Here is a 17,270-nt window from a genome sequence, read left to right on the forward strand (position 1 = left end):
GGGGGAAATCTGCTGGTATTTCAACTGTCACAAACAGCACCTTGTTTGGTGTGGCGCCTAAGAACAAACATCTGGAAAATGGTGAACCCGGTCAGCTTATCACATTACTGTTATGAGAATATACTTAAAGTGGTTAAAGAATAGTGAAGCAATGAGGTGCTGAACATCCATCTCTCATCAGAGAATGTGGAGATTGGATGCTTGTTGCTCTGTAAAGCAGGACAGGTGGCAGCTTTTGGCATATCTGATGAGACTACAATTGTGATGCAGGTAAAATTGTTTTCCAGCACACCATTCAGTTCAGATTTTTGAACGTGGGACTTCACAGCAGACAACTTCTAAGCATTCTCTTGTTGACTTTGTCAACTAAGATTTCAGTAGGCACTGTCCCATGTAAATAGGATATTGGATTAGTGGGAACATGTTGCCTGGTCAGATGAATTGCATTTCTTTTTATTCCAGGTCAGTGTTCCTGTCCATATACGCCATCATCCGTACGAATGGCTTCTCAAAATGTGCACTGCTTCACGGATGCACATTTATGGATTTGAGAATATTCACCTGGCCATCCTTGGGGCCTGCGGCACTGATCAGTGGCACCGTGACAACTGTGGACGAGTGGGCATCTTTATCCCTTCATGCTCAATGTCTTCCATAAGTGATGAAATATTCCAGCAGGAAAACTACCCATGTGCCAAGGCCAGAATCATGATACAGTGGAATGTTAATGAATACACTTTGTCTTGGCCACCAAAATTTGAATGACTAGAACTTGGTGGAAAATGTGGGGGTATATTGGATGCCAGGTTCACACCCCCAAATCACTGACCCATACTACATGGGAATCATGTGACCCGTGCATAAACATCTGATACCTCTGGTGACCTGCCAAGGACTTTCATAGTTTATGCTTCACTAAGCTGCTGCTGGACTGAATCCACTCTGTTAAGCAGAGGCTCACAATGTCTTGGCTGGCTGTCTGCCCCCACAGTGACCTTGGCCCTACTGCACACCACACCCTGACTCAGGACGTGTATATCACAGTGAGTAGAAGGAATCTGATCAGCAATACAAGGGATGTGTTTGTGAAGGTATTACTATCAAAAAGAACAAGTTGCATTGCTAAAGTCCTGAAAGCGAATGTGTTAAAAGTAAGCATTCTGAACCTGGTACCTATTACTGGTGTTGCCGTGTTGTTGAGATGTTGATTTCCCTCATGTTCACTTGATGTGACTCTACATAACTCAATTTTCACAAGCTAATACCTACATATATGCTCAGTGGAGGAGGTACCTCTGTCCTGGTATCTGTCCCTCCTTTGTTTTCCAGTGACAAATGGTACATGGGAAAGTCTGCTTTTGTGTGCCACTTAAGATTGCTTAGGACAGGCATACCTTGGTATTTTAGGTTTATTACAGATTTTTCTCTCTTTCAATTTTTCTGTGTGCATCCTCTGTGAATAACCCTAAGGATCTGTATCATTTATATATGCCATAATCAGTAACAGGCCTAGGATATAATCTGAGTAGTCATGTAACAGTTTTTCACCTGACGTTTTTGCCCCTTTAACACTTTCGCTGCGGCTGACGCTTATAAGCGTCACAACAAGCCAGGAGCCAGTGCGGCTGACGCTTATAAGCGTCCTCGTTCACTGTCGCATTACTCAGTCTAGTTGCGGCGTCTAAGCTAGCACCAAAGCGTGTAAACTTTTGTTTTGTGTGGTCAGTTATCGAACGTATATTGTTCGTAATGGCGGCTAATGGACCTTCCAATGTGAAAAGCAGCAGGAAAAGTGTTTCGCTTACTAATTTCTACACATCCTGGCGTCCCCTGGGCGTCTATGATAAATGTAAACGGCTAATTCTCTCACACCAGGAGCAAACATGCTACTAAATTGACGACGACTTCTATCAGAGTCAATCTTAAAAATGCGCATTTAAAGTAAATATAATTTCAAATGAATCCAGTTTCCTTTTTCCTTTTTTTCCGTCTTAAAATATACGTTTTGGAATCCAAATTGTATTTTTTGTTACATTATCAACAAATCACGAACGTCTGAAAGACGCCTGTGACCCCTGCAGGTGTCAGATAGCAAACAGACTTTAAAACATGACCACAATACAGTCGAAGCTTATTTGATGTAAAGCACCTAAGGTGCCATCATTAGGTCAGTATAGAATATGATCGTACAGGCCTTACAAGGTCTTGACGTCAGCCTGTACCTCAGGTGTGCTTAGGAGCATCGGCTCCAAACGGTAGGTACCTGCCGTTTGAGAATGTTACCAGCCCGCACTCGCACGTTGCCGGGCCGCACTGGAGAGTTGCGCGCCCGCACCGATGCCGCAGCGAAAGTGTTAAGGATTATATGTGGTAGGAACTCCTGAATACTGTCACAGACGCTCTATTTCATAAGCATGTATTTTGCTTCCTGAGCAACAGTGTGAAACTCTTAACTAATCTCTTCCAGGAGTTAAGGAAAACATGACTTACACTGTTGTCCTCTGCCCTCTGGATCCTGTGGTCAGACAGCAAGCAGAGTTCAGAAGATAACTGCTTGTAGAAACTGTGCACAAAGCTGTATCTTCTGTTATCCCTGCAAGTCTTTTTACTGTGCTTTGTTTGCTTTTCATTGACTTTTCACATGTGATACGGACTCCTTCAGATATGCCCGATTTTCGTACAGGGGCCCCGTGTGATGTAGGACAATATGTTAGTACATAGTCTTCGTACATTATCATTATGTAATGTAACTGTACCTGCCCTGCTATTGATTCTACATAATTGCTGAAGTAATTCAAAGAATTTACATTTACTCAGTAGTTTAAATTATGTGAATCAGAATTCTTGCTTTTCATTTCATAAAACACTATATCCACATCTCTCCTGTGCGTTACAGTGAACAGTTCTTTAGCACACAGTGTCTGAACAGTGAGCAGTGCAGAGTCTGGGCGTTCAGTGTCTGTAATGTAACATGTTCATTGAAGTGTCACTTCACAGCAATCAGCAGCTGGACAGTACGTGGGTGTCTTTCATTTCAACCTGTACTTTGAAAAATGCGAACTACTGCCCTAAATACATTTTTAGAACATTATCTAGCTTTAACTCTGATTGTGTAGTCCATTAATTTTTTGCAGTCTTCTTTTATAAACAACAAAAAATACATAGTGTATATAGTGTACATAGTGTACATAGTCAAGATGATTGGGACCTGAGAACTGTGCGCATGACTAAATGTGCCAACACAGTTCTCACATCTCCTGGAAATTTTATTAAGACTTTTCAAATGCTTTCCAAGAGCCCATAATAGCACTGATTCTGAATAAAAATTAAAACATCTACAGATGCAAAGACTGGAATACTATTGAGGTATGCTGTTGCAGCTGTGATCACATTTATAATCTTTCATCTATTAATACCATCTCACCTTGTTGAAAATGTAATTACAGATAATTTTATGTTTTATGAGAGACAGCTTATGACAACCTATTTAATATTGTAATTACAATCTGTTAATACTGAATTCTTGTACAAATTTGACAGCTCTGATACAAATATGTAATCTGTTCTCGTATGATTAATATATTATTTTCCTTTCATTTTCTTATGTAGTATTGTCAATGATTTAACATCAACAATAATATGAAATTAGTTTTGCATTTTATATTAATGTTAAGATATTTGACAAATATAAAATTTACTTTGCATAAACAATAAACTGCCCCACTTATTTGCATTTTTATCAGACTTATTAGTTTGAGTGGTTATGATTGATTAAAAAGTGAGGCATAATCCTCACTTTCCTAACCAGAGGTGTCATTTGTCTCCTGAGAATTAGGCATTAGTGCCAAAATCGTCTAATGACAAACTATACCTTCAAAAAATGGTACTGTCAGGTTATTCATTACACATTCTGATTGAGTGGTGTATTATAAGCTGTCTAAGGCAGTTCCCCCCCCCCCCCCCCCCCCCCCCCCCCAGAACATTTCACTAAAGGCTTTTATATTTTGACGTGTATCAATTTCTAGATATCTTGACTAACTTTCAGAGAATATAGTAGCAAGAAAAGTCTCAAAAATGGAAAATATTCTATAGATTGCTAGCTAACTTCACGTGTGACACTTCCCAGCTACTTGCCTGTGCACTGGCAGGTAGAGGCACGACTCACAGGGTGACAGCACATGCTGACAGTAACAAAACTGACAAGGTTCCTGAGTCTACAGTCGGCACTGGTACACCACGGCAAGCTGAGTCTGGCAAGACAGCAATGGGAAGACCCTTCCATTTAGGAAAAAAATGTCAAACACTGACTCAAAATGCAAGCAAAAACATGAGAGTGCAGATCTCGCTGCGGTAACATTTTATTTGATGTCCTCAGACATCCAGCCACATGAAAAGGTTAATATTCCATGCCAAAGTATTCATCGGCCACTATCGAGCAGCACTACTGCTGATGTGTAGGCATATGTTGACTTGACATTCAGTGTGTGTGCTTCAACCTAGAGATCACTGGATCCCATGCTACACTCAGCTATAGGCTGCAGTCTCTGTTTAGGATCTTGACAGTGATTTTTATGTTGCTGGTTTCTTTAATTACATTCTTTCTAAAGTTGTTAGTGCAAACCATGACAGAGATTTTGTCAAATTTGAGTTGATGGCCATTTCCCTGGACATGCTAGATTAAAGCAAATTCATTGCAGTAGTGCAGTCAATAGAAACTTTCATTGTTGCACTGTATGCATTGTTTGTCCAACATGAGATTTTCCCAGGTCACAACATTTTGTAGACCCCAGGTATTCTGATATCTGACACAAGTTTTGCTGGTTTTTGGCTTAGATCTGAAGGTAATTTGATTTTATGTATCTTCAGCAGTGGGCTTTGTCTTTCCTCCTCCTCCTCCTCCTCCTCCTCCTCATTATCATCATCATCATCATATCATCATCATCATCAATGCTCTTGTGATTTTTACTTCAAATAACTTTCTCTGATTGCTGTATCTGTTGTTCCTGAACTCTCATAAATAGCTTAGTTCATGGGTTGATATGGCTATGGTTTTGTAACAAATGTCATCACAGAGACTCAGAAAGAGAAGTTTGGCTGGCTTTAGCAGCAGCAATGGCACGACTTCGCACATTCACCTTGGGACTTCCCTGTTTGTGAAGTAATTAGTGAAATTGGAAAAAACAGTCCACAAATAACCCAGTGTTATGGTGGATGAAATAGATTGTGCAAAAACCTGTATATTCACAAAGCCACCAGCACAAAGTGTGGCCACAGCTAAGCACAATGGCATATGCACACTAAACTATGATGAGTGCATTTTCATTTTTCCTGCTGACAGACCACTGCGGAGGATATTACAGAGCGTGCGACTATAATACAGAGGTATGCGCAGTGCTGGACCAAGTTATTTACTGGAAGCTCCTATATGACCCAGTGTCAAGAATTGTAAAGAAGACACCTTCTTAATTACTTATTGCTGGAAGAAACTATGGTCTAGAATCTTCTCCCTGAGGTTCAAGATGACCTTGTGTTTGTGCTGTGCCAAGATCCACAAGGATGGTACACCCTTATTCCTCAACATATCCATGATTTGTTTGTTGACATAAACATCCACAAAACGTTTGCCTGGAGTCGCGAACAGAAACTAAGCAAAATTTAGTTGAAAGATTCATTGAAACAGGGACAGGAAGTGTTGAGCTGAAGAAATTTCTCATGCTGAGGCACCATCTTTTGTATCTCCGTGTTAAAACAGTGTGCCACAAGGGACTGGACCCACTGTGACAACCACCTTTGCCTCTGTCAGTCTTAAAATGCTGACCCTGACCAGACAGGAATATCTTGAGGCTCCAAAACAAGTGGAAATCACCGGGAGTGAGGTCTAGGCTGTAGAACTGTGATCGAACACGTGCCATCTAGATGTCGGGAGGAGCTCTGTTCTTTGGCGTGTGTGGGTGAGCATGATGCCAATGCATTGACTGCTGCTTGGTTTCTGGGGTATTCTATGCAACTCACAATTAATTGCCTGAGATGATGCAGTCTAGAAAGATCCAGTCCAGAAACTACTCACCATCATCATGGTACAGATGTGTAAAAGTCAAAGCTGCCTGCACATGTTTTGGTGTATGTTCAAGAGCCTGCATAACACCTGGAATAACAGACACTTCGTGGCAATTTCGTGCAACAAGGAACAGCATGTGTGATGGTGAAGGAATAATTCTCCATAATCTGTTCCCATATAATCTACACAAGGTTGCTGCACCCTACATCATGAGTATTTTGGAAATTTATTGAAAAGTATCTGCTCGATGATGAACAATCTGCTTGCTTATGAAATTAGGCCCATCAGCCTGGCACATCTGATGAGTTTGTTAGCGCTATGTTCTATGCTTTCAAAAACTTCATTGCCAATCACAATAAACAAGTTGTGGGAGAAAGAATGCAAGCCTCCATTTTCAACTGCTGCTTTGAAGCTGCTGCAAGGCTTTGGGAAGTTGCATTAGTGCGAGCACCATGCCACACCATTATTCTGTCACACAAATGCAGTCATTTTATGAGACAGAAGGGTATGGATTACTGTGGGGCATTACATGATGGGTGGGCTTCATACATAGCCAGTCTCCTTGCTCCACATGTGGGGTCACTGTGCACATCATATAGGAACCGAGCCAATTTTGTCAGTGGAATTAATCATCATCAGGTTAGCAAGGGTTACATAACAGTCAATAGAGATGTTGGGGTGCTGTTAATTAAAGTGCCTATGAAAGACGCCTTGGTCCTAGTAAACCTGTGCTTTGAAATTGTCTATATATTTAGCCACACTCTTAAGATGTCTTATTTTCTGTACAACAGCCAATATTACTATCAGATGGATGATGTGATGGTAAGTCCAGCTGTTGCAAACCTGCTGTATGACGATACTGCCCCAATAAAGCCCAGTAGTTTTAGACACTGTGACACGTTTTGTCATTTCACCCCATGGATATGAAAAACTGTATTCTTGCAACATCTCAACAGCATTATCAGTAACATAAAGTTCACTGCGGAAGTAGCAGGGTTGCCAAAAATTCTGGAAATCAGGGAATTTCAGATGTCAGGGAAATTTGGAAACAAACAGTGGAAAAAAATCTCGTTTCGATCTCAGTAGATGAAATGGTTTGTTTATTGATATGCCGTGCATCGTCGCTGGCTGGGTGCACCTCAGTATATGTGCTGCTTCCCTACTCCCTCATTTTTACTGCTTCTTCCCTTTCTACCACTCCCCGCAGTATGCAGTCAGTGCTGCCACCATTTCAGGCCACTAGCCTAGTAGCAGCTGACTAGAGGCAGGGAGGCATGATGAGTGCTTTGTTTGGATATGATTCTCAGAGATTGTTGACACAGTGGCTGGAGACGTGCACGAGTTGCATTTGAGTGATTGTGCGAATGTGTGTGCGCTCTGGTTTTCTGACAAAGGCTAAATTTTTGGCCAAAAATTTAGTTGTGAGTGTGATTGTCTTTCCTATGTGCCTGTCTGTGGCTCAGCGATCATCTTTACGGTGAGTTGCTACTTATCCTCATTAGTATTGATTCTCAGAGTATTCGTGCAAGTTATCTGTTGCATGGATTGGTCACTGCGGTATTATTTGCACAACGTGGTGTCTCTTGAGACTTGAATACCTGGCCACATGAGTGGACTTCCGTGATGGGCCAAAACTGCAGGCCATTTCTGTAGGCATCTCAAATGGATCGGGTCTGCCAATCTGAAGCGCTTCGTTTCCCACTAATGTGCAGCCCATGTCCATCTAATTTAGTCCCACCAATCTGCCTGCAGGTCCGACCTGTTTGTGTGTCGTGTAATGTGGCAGATTTTTGCTATTTATCACCGACCAGGACTGCGGTGTTCCTCGGCACGCCAGAGGCTGTGGACGACAGACTTAGGAATTGCGACTCTCTCACTGCAAGTACATTGTGTAGTGCAGTGTTTTATAGAAATTTCATTTATTCTAGTACATTTTGTCACTTCAAATGTGAAAGTATGGGTGATCAGAAGAAGAAAATTGTGGCAGTTTCTACACTATGTGCTCACGTATTTCTGGAAAGAAAAATCACACAGTACCTGTAAAACTATAACAAACATTGTAGAACCATCATTTCGTTGGTGGTCACCTATAGTGTTGGTTTACACAACTCTTCCCTTACAACCTTCTTTCAAGAGGCCTTATTTTTCTCTCCCCGGAGGTTATTTCTGAAATCAGTGTAGATACTTGAAATCTGTCTTGCGAATCCAATGAAATGCGCACTTTATCACCAAATATGTTTTGTTTTATTGAAGTAAAGTATCAGTGGTCTAAATGAAACATATATACTATTTGACTTGCTTTCTACATCTAAAAACAGTTCATTACAAAATATGGAAGACCTTACATTTTTTGCCAACTTATGTCTTTATTACCCTTGAGATCTCGAAATTTGTCAGGGAAAAATGCCAAAACTTGTCTCAAAATCAGGAAAACTTGTAGCGACCCTGAGTAGAAAAATGGAATTCTTTGCCTTTCGTCGACATCCTTGTTTAACGTTAACACAACAGATGCCTTGGCCCCAGTGTCTACAGAAAACCTACACACACCAATCTGTAATTGCATGTCATCAGCCATTATCGTCCAGAACAAAAGCACGCTATGTTACAAACATTGGTACGTCATGCAAGAAGGATATCAGGTGCCAATAACCTGCCGTGCGACATCAACCACTTACAAAAGATCTTCAGGACCAACAGCTACAGCAGTCATCAAATATTACCTTTTTTTGCCCTTCTGTGTCCGTGTCAAGTAAGATAAAGGGAGCTGCTGAAGAGATATAAAATGAAATCAGTCTTTAGGCATCCCTCGAAAATGTAGCTATGGCAGAGACCAAGTGGAGTTCTCAGAATACCTGGGGTATTCAAAATACCCTGAGAGTGCAGTTAGTCTCATGATTGACAATGCAGGAAGGAGCATCCACTTTTGTTTAGCGTGCTCTAGGAAGCAACTAGCAGTTGACAAAACCTGCCATGGCTCATCAGCATCTCGGACACTGTAGTGAAAGAAGCCATCTAAATAAAATGGCAACAACCTTAATAGAGATGGCAGCCTACAGCTGAGTGTGGCATGGAACTCGGTGACCAGTAGTTCGAAGTGAGTACATTGAGCATCCAGTTGAATGCTCGTATGGCCGTAACACGAGCACCAGTGATGTCACAGATAGTAGCTAGGTTTGGCAATGACTTGTTAAGCTTATGGCATTTTAAACATTTGATGTAGCTGGAATCCAAAGATCATTTCATTCAGAAGGCAGAAAGAACCTAAACAGACAACACTCAACAGCATTTACTCACTGTTGGCAATCATAGTGCTAAGAGAAATGCTGACAGCCCTAAGTCCACATTTGTATTAAAATCGTAGCTTCTGTGGTACATTAAAAGTCAGGGTGTGACTGGCTATATTGGAAGGGGGCTGGGGAGGGGGGGGGGGGGAGAGGAGGGTAGTGTCAACCAAAGTTCTCATAAGTGTCTAGAGCCGCAGCACCCCCCCCCCCCTCTCTCTCTCTCTCTCTCTCTCTCTCTCTCTCTCTCTCTCTCTCTCTCTCGGCCAGTCATGGATCCGTACATTCGTTAAGGTGTTTGTAGTATGAACTGTAGTGTGGTGTCTCTCAGTATATTGCTGGAATGTGCTATTACTGCCGTATTCAGGAATAGTATGACAAAAGTATTTACAGTTGTTTCCACATATTGGCAAGCACTTAGCGTCTCGAGATCAGTTACGTGCCAGGAGTTGGAGGAGAATAGGTCTCCGGAGTTGCTGCTTCCTGTGACCTTTCACTGGGTCACCTACAGATAGACTGATGTTGATCTGACTGGCACAAACAAAAGTGAGACTCGTTGCTGACCATGTGAGAATGCCATTGAGTATTCCTGTTGCCTGGATCTATGTCATCTGTGGTATAGTGTTAACACTAAATGATCCATGTGAACTTGAGATCTCATTCCAACTGCCAGTGATGTGTCCCTGATGATTGTGGCGACTCACTGCCCATAAAACCCTGCGCAGATGTCAGCCATTATCCATCTATTTGTCGAAGGCAGTAGCAGTGTTCTCGACTTCGCACATTAAGAATGGCGGAACCAAGGTGAGGGGGAATTGAGCCTTATTGGTGTAAAACATTTTTAAATTTATTTAGTCCCAAAATTGTTATTACAAATGCAAGTTGAGCACCAGATAATTATTATGAACTAGTGATTGTAACAGAGAATCACTATTTCAATAGAAAGAACATAAAAAAGAACCACTATAACTGACGGTATAGGTAACAGAATTTGGATGCTGTTTCATGACTCATTGGAGTTTAATACAAATGAGTTAACAAACAGGTTTTAGATTCTTTCGTTAAAAAAAATGAATTCAAACATGAAATGCCAAAAGGTGGCTCAAATAGCCAAAAGTGCTTCAAAAATATTAGTGTGTACACAGCCTGTACATGTCAAAAAAGTCCAATCAACAGCTGAACAAAATAAAACAAATTCTTGGCAATAGAAGCAAAAAGCGAAAACAAATTATATCCAAGAGGGAGACTAAACGTAGCGATGCTAAATAGACATGAACACCTCAAAGGTGCACTAAATAAGTAATATGGTGACTTGTCAAGATAAAGAAGAAAGTGATGCATCACTACAGTGTAAACAAGGAAGCTGCCAAATAATATTCCAGGAATTGTGCTACACATTGCACTGACCAGATCTGAGGAAAACCACCAATGCACTAAGATAACTCACAGTGTCTTAATAAGTCCAGGAGCAGGAAGGCTCTGTCCCCCAGATAAACAAGCACCAACAGTGATATCTGGAACACAGAAACTGCCACGCATGTCTTCTGGTTGCAGCATGTCCCCAGTGCAGGAACGTCATCCTTGGTATGTTTGTGCTGTTTCTCCTTACTTACATAGCGAACTCCAGAGTTCTTTTGCACTGAGCACCTTGTCGCCAGAACAGACTACCAGGGCAAGATTGGCCAACAACCCCTGGTCAGTTGGGACTAGCACTTTTGATTCGGCTGACAAGTACTCTGTGGACTTGCCCCCACTCTTCGTTCTGGATGCACAAGGTGACTGGGTTGGGCACTTCCAAGATGCGCCAAGGGCCAATTAAGCACGGTGCTTTCTCGATATCGCACTTTCGCGCTTCCAACTGCAAAAAACCCAGAAAGGTTCATTGGTACGATAAAATATTTTTTCGAAGGTATGCTCCACACTTTGTTCAGCTAGCAGCCCCTTTGACTGCTTAACAAAAACAACCACAACAAGGAAGGATCTCATTTGGTTTGCACCTTGGCTTGGAAGGTGATCAATGCTGCAATTAAACTTTTCGGCAAAAGAAGGTTGAGTGTAATATGGTGTAGTCATGTGGGAGACACCATGTTGAAAGTAAAAACGCCAAAATTCCCAAGAAACAAAGGCAGGAGCGTTGTCACTGAACAATACTTTTCACAGAGAAGAGTGAAAATATTTTGCTTACATATTTAGATACTGATAATGGTTCCCCTACTCGAACACAGCAAAACCAACCTAGTGAAAGAATCAAGTCACAAAACATCTGTATCCAGTCTGAGTATCGGGTAATGGACTCATGGAACCAATGAAAATTCTTTCCATGGGCCATTCTATCGCAGAGGACTGCAGTAACCCCTTCCAGTTAAATGAACCAGAATTCGCTAACTTACCAACTTGGCAATGACCAACTGGTCGCCTAATACCTCTATGCAGAGATAGCTAAGTTGAGACTTCTCTAAAGTTGTGTGTGGCCTTATATGTGCCAAGGTGTCCTCCTAAAAGGGGCTCGTGATAAATATTTAGAGACTGCCAGCACCAAGATGTGGGGCAAACTAACCTTCAACCAATCACCACCTCGAGGCGAGAAACACGAGATCCTCTTTTTGATCAGATTCCCCGGCACCACCTCGCACAAGACAACTCGCCACCTAAGAGCACACAACTCAAGATGTGCATCTGGTTCCTCCTCTAAGTTATTAAACAAAGCCAACACCTCAGCAAAAAGAGCTCCCATGATTTCCAGTTTGTCAGAGGGTTGAACAAAATTTTCTGCTCCTTTGTTCTTCGAAAATGCAGCTGAATGCATCAACCACCACATTCTTACTGCCCATAAATGCATTTTTGTTTAAAACCATTCTAAAATTATTAATACAAATGCAAATTGATAGTAGAATTTATAATGATAATGAATTAAAGTGATTTTAACAAGGAAATTGTTATTTCCTTTGAAAGAATGGAAAACAGAACCATTAAAACTTACAAGATGCTAACAGAATTTGGGTGCTGTTTCATGACTCAAGTTTTCTCCAATTGGCCTAATAAGCAGGTTTAACATTTTGTTGAGAAAAAAAAGAAACAAACAGCAGAAAACTTTATAAACAGTAAAAGATAAAATTACCAAATACGACAGGCAGAAAAAACAAGAAGTGGTGCCTGTGATGTGTGATCACCAACACCATGTCCTAAGACCTGTCGAGTCTCCCAGCTGGCCCATCAACCAAAAAAACATACACAAGAACCGCGCAGACATGTGCCAAGGCTGTCACGAGGGACCAGTTTATAACTGATTTCTATAACATGCACCAAAGCTCTTGAAGACAAGTGTGAAAATACATATTACAATCCCACTTTTTAATGTAATTAAAAAAGAGGGTGCCTTGAGAGATGTGCAACATTTAACAAATTCAAAAATGAAACACCAAAATGTAGATCAAATAGTCAAACATGCTTAAAAATGCTCACAGAATGTACACTAGCCCGAACATAACATATAAAACCCAATCAATAGTTGAACACCATAAAACAAACGTGTGGCAATAGAAGCTGAAAGCAAAAACAAATTACATTTGAGAGGGAGGCTGAGCATAGCGATTCTAAATAGACATGAACACGTGAAAGGTGCCCTAGATAAGTAATATGATTACATGTCAAAACAAAGAAGTGATACACCACAACAGGGTAAACAGAAGACTTCATTTTCCAGATAAACTAGCACCAACAGTGATATCTGGAAAACAGAAGTTGCCACAGGCTGCACGTCTTCTGGTCATAGGCATGTCCCTGGTGCAGGAAAGTCCTTTGTATGTTTATGCTGTTTTTCCTTACTTGCCCAGCAAGCTCCAAACAGTGCCCAGTGCCTCGTAGCCACAAAAGACCAGCAACAGCCTCTTTCAACACGAACCACCAGAAATCTCTCTGTGTACTCTCCAAGGAAACCAGAGAGACCCTCACATCTCGACACCACAGGTATACCTGCAAGTTGGGCATGAGATACCGACCTTGCAACACAATTCAGAAGAATCTTATAATCTACTCGTAATGTAGTTCTCCTGGAAAAACCTGTAGCTATTCTTCTTGCTGCATTGCTGTCTTGAAGACGTCTCCGCAGCTTGTTCTGCAGTCAACGGCCAAATGTATGGTGAGACAGGGCAAATGATTGGTTGGATGGACAAGGGTGTGTCACAGTGCCATATCACAAAGTCTACACATGAAAATCCTCTGGTTGGAGAAAGACTGTCCTGCATAAACCAGTATATAAGAGTGATAAAAACATTGTCAAGTGTCTTTGACTGATGCCGAAATATATGTATTCTGTAAGTGTCTTGAGAGGGTGGACAACACTGATCTGGGCTGCATCAACAGGTGGTGCACAGCATATACTAATGCTGTTGATGGCATAATTGTGTGTAGGTGCAAAAGATATTGGGGGGGGGGGGGCAGAGACACCACTCCATCTGGCTGCAAGACGGGAACCTGTATATGCAGCAGAGGCACTGCTGTGATGACACAGGGAAGACACCTGAAGATGCAGCAAACAGATGTAAGACCACTATTGAGCACTAATAAATGTGATCGATATCTTTTATTTTTATTTCTTTATTCCACAAAAAACTGCTCATAAATTTTTATACCTTCCTGCTTCAGTTACTGCTTTCAAGCAGGTGTTACTTAAAGTATCATAAATACCTACATTTCAATATGTTGCATATAGTTGAAAGCATGATAAATTCATGTCACTTTCTTTGCAAATCAACGAACATCAGTTATTTTGTAGTACCATGTGAATTCAATGTGGTACATCTTGAGGAGCCTTTGTTAAAGTAATTGGAAGTCCAGTTGGTGCAAATGTGAATCATTAAGCAAAATTTACTGCACTAACCTGATATACATTTACTGTGAACTCATTCGCCGATAAACATGCTGCCTCCAAATGCATAATCACCAGTGTAATTTATTTCGATGTATAACCGCTTTAGTTACTTAAAAGTACTTTCACACCAAAAACTGCTGCGCCTTCTATATCAAAGCCATTTCTTAATGAAACCTGAAAATGATGCTACAACTTGGCCTCATCATAGCATAATTTTCAGATTCCACTATCAAATGGCTTCAGTACAAAAGGAGGAACAGGTCGTGGAATATATCCATCAGTTCAGTACACAGCTGGAGAGGAGCAGCACACTCCATATGTGGAGGAAGTAGTAACTAATTTTGCTGAAAACAGTTACTATGCACATTTGGCTAGTTTGTCTGTTGGCGTTGGTCCTGAAATTTGGCTCTGTTGCATTCTGTCACACTGATGTATTTGAGCAGTTGGTAGTAGGAAATTTTGCTGTGCCGTCTTTTAGACAGCCTTTTTATGTGTTCACTGAGTTGGACTTTTGCATTTGCAATTGGGAGGTGGTGTTTAGAATGGTATATTAGTGAATTTATTTTTCATGGTTGCTCTGTGTTAGTGACTGTATCACGCTGCTGCTATTGTTCCGTGTTTTTGTGCAACATATGGGTAATGAATAGAGTGGTAATAAATCATGTATTGTGAGACGGGTTAAGACAGCACGGGGTGTGCATCGAGCACTGGAGGGAGGGAGGCTACCGTGTACAGATATAGTCACAGGGTGGGAATGTCTATGGAATGAGCATTCAGATGCAGATGCACACTAAAAATTTTATTGCCGATGTACGTACATAGGACTCCAAACATCAGTTGACTCGGTATGGTGTAAGGCTTTTCCGTAAGAGTGCTGCAAGTTTTGAATATCATCATATCATTAGCACAGACAGGTCCCTTTCCAAAGCACACACATTTCATTTGAATCTTAACAAACTGATATTGATATCTGGTATAAACATGGATTAATGCTTTGAAGAGGAAAATGCAAGGGTGTTTCAGTTTTGTTTTGCAAGTACCACAGTTTAGAATGTCTCTACTTTCTTGTGCTGTAGGGAAAGAAGGGACTACCACCTCTGTCAGTGATGACTGTGCAAAGATTTATGTAGATTCAGTGGATGGACTGACAGCACATTCCCACACTTCAGGGTGTATCCGGCACTTGTCTCAACATGTGACCGTATGTTCACATAAATTGAGCCTGTGACATGAACTCTTTGTAACATTGCATCTATATTTTTTCAGCATACAAAGTGCCATTGCTTAGCATGATAACCATAACTAGACATTTGGAGTTCTTACCTATCAAAAGTAAAATTTGCACCTGTAAGAGCAACAATTGCTGACCACTTGAAATGTCCTGTCTTGTTAGAGAAAATTACATAAAAAAAATCCTCCAGTTAAGTGGCATTGGAAGATATGAATAATTGAAAATATTTGTGTATTTAGTAATGTCAAGAAAGTACATCCCAACAGTGATGTAAGTATTTGCCATTTTTAGATCTTTTCTGAATATCTCCTGTAAGAAATTTTCATTATATCTTACTTTTTTTTTTTTATAGATTACTGTTTCCATTTCCCACCACTTTATATATAATCTCGATAATGATTAACAAAAGACCAATATAGAGGTCAAATAATTTGGTCGTTGAACAATGCAGTTGCTCTCCTACTGAGGATGGCACACTTCTGTTTCAGTAGAGACATGGAAATAATACATTTCAAATATTTCTACTGAATAAAATACAGTTACTAACATTAAATTATGCTTCCACACAACGAAATGATGGAGGAGAGTAAATCCCCACAAGACAAGTGAAGAATTATAGCATTTTCTTGTTAAAAATGAAGAATCGTGTTAACAGTGTCAGGAAATCTCTGGTCAGTGAACATTTATAAGTACTTCATGTGTAAGAAGTGCAAATCTTATATTCATTTCATGAATTAAAAAGTAATATCATAAGTACTTCACGTGTAAGAAGTGCAAATCTTATATTCATTTCATGAATTAAAAAGTAATATCATAAGTACTTCATGTGTAAGAAGTGCAAATCTTATATTCATTTCATGAATTAAAAAGTAATATCATAGTGCCAATAGTAATGAATAACTGTGTAAAAACAGGAGAAGTGCATTATTTAATTTTGTTGGGATCTAGCTGAGTATGCTACGCCCATTCCCCAGATAGTCCCACACTATGGCCCATTGCATGTGCTCATGCACAGTGGAAATTGTGTTTTCAGACAAATGTGGTAGATTTAATTACAACTTTTTCAGCCCGGTGAAAATTGTCGTAATAGCAGAATTTTTTCTTTTTGAAATAAAAAAAATCATGAGATACCACTCCCAAACTTCTCCTCACAATCAATCTCATAACTTGAGTTTATGTTCTGTAGAGTCCACACATCTTAAATACTACTGATTAACACATTTTGCAAAATCTCTTGTGATATGGAGGTTGTCCTGAGTAAGTAGGTGCAGCCTCTCAGCTTCATCAAAATGAATTCACACACCATCCAAAATCAACTGGATCTTTGTGCCATCTATTTTACCTGTAACATTTCTGCTGTTAATCGACTTCAGATGTATAAACAAATGCCATCACGTGTATGTGATGTTTCACTGTTAATGAAATTCGATGGGGACAAATTGTGTGTGACAGCAATTGGCCTGAACAACTAACAGAATGAAACGTTGCTGGAATTTATAAAGCCTACTATAGTTTATATACTGTCACAGAAAGTACAATTTAAGTATACAGAAATCGTGACTTTTGTGGAACTAAACTGTATTTGTATTTTTTGCTCTAAGACTGACTATAAGAGGTCCAGACAAAACTAATATTATTTGAGTGTGTATAATGTGAGAGATAATTTCTGAGGATGAACACTGGTAAAACACCATGTGGTGAGACACTCATGCTACGAACATATAAGACTGAGATAGTATATTCACTTTACTATAGTAGAACACTCTGGAGGAGAAGTAAAACGGGGGCAAGACTATGATTGCTAAAATAAAAATTTCCTGAGGTAGGTAT

The sequence above is a fragment of the Schistocerca cancellata genome, chromosome 11 (genome assembly GCF_023864275.1).
Source record: "Schistocerca cancellata isolate TAMUIC-IGC-003103 chromosome 11, iqSchCanc2.1, whole genome shotgun sequence".
Lineage (NCBI taxonomy): Eukaryota > Metazoa > Arthropoda > Insecta > Orthoptera > Acrididae > Schistocerca > Schistocerca cancellata.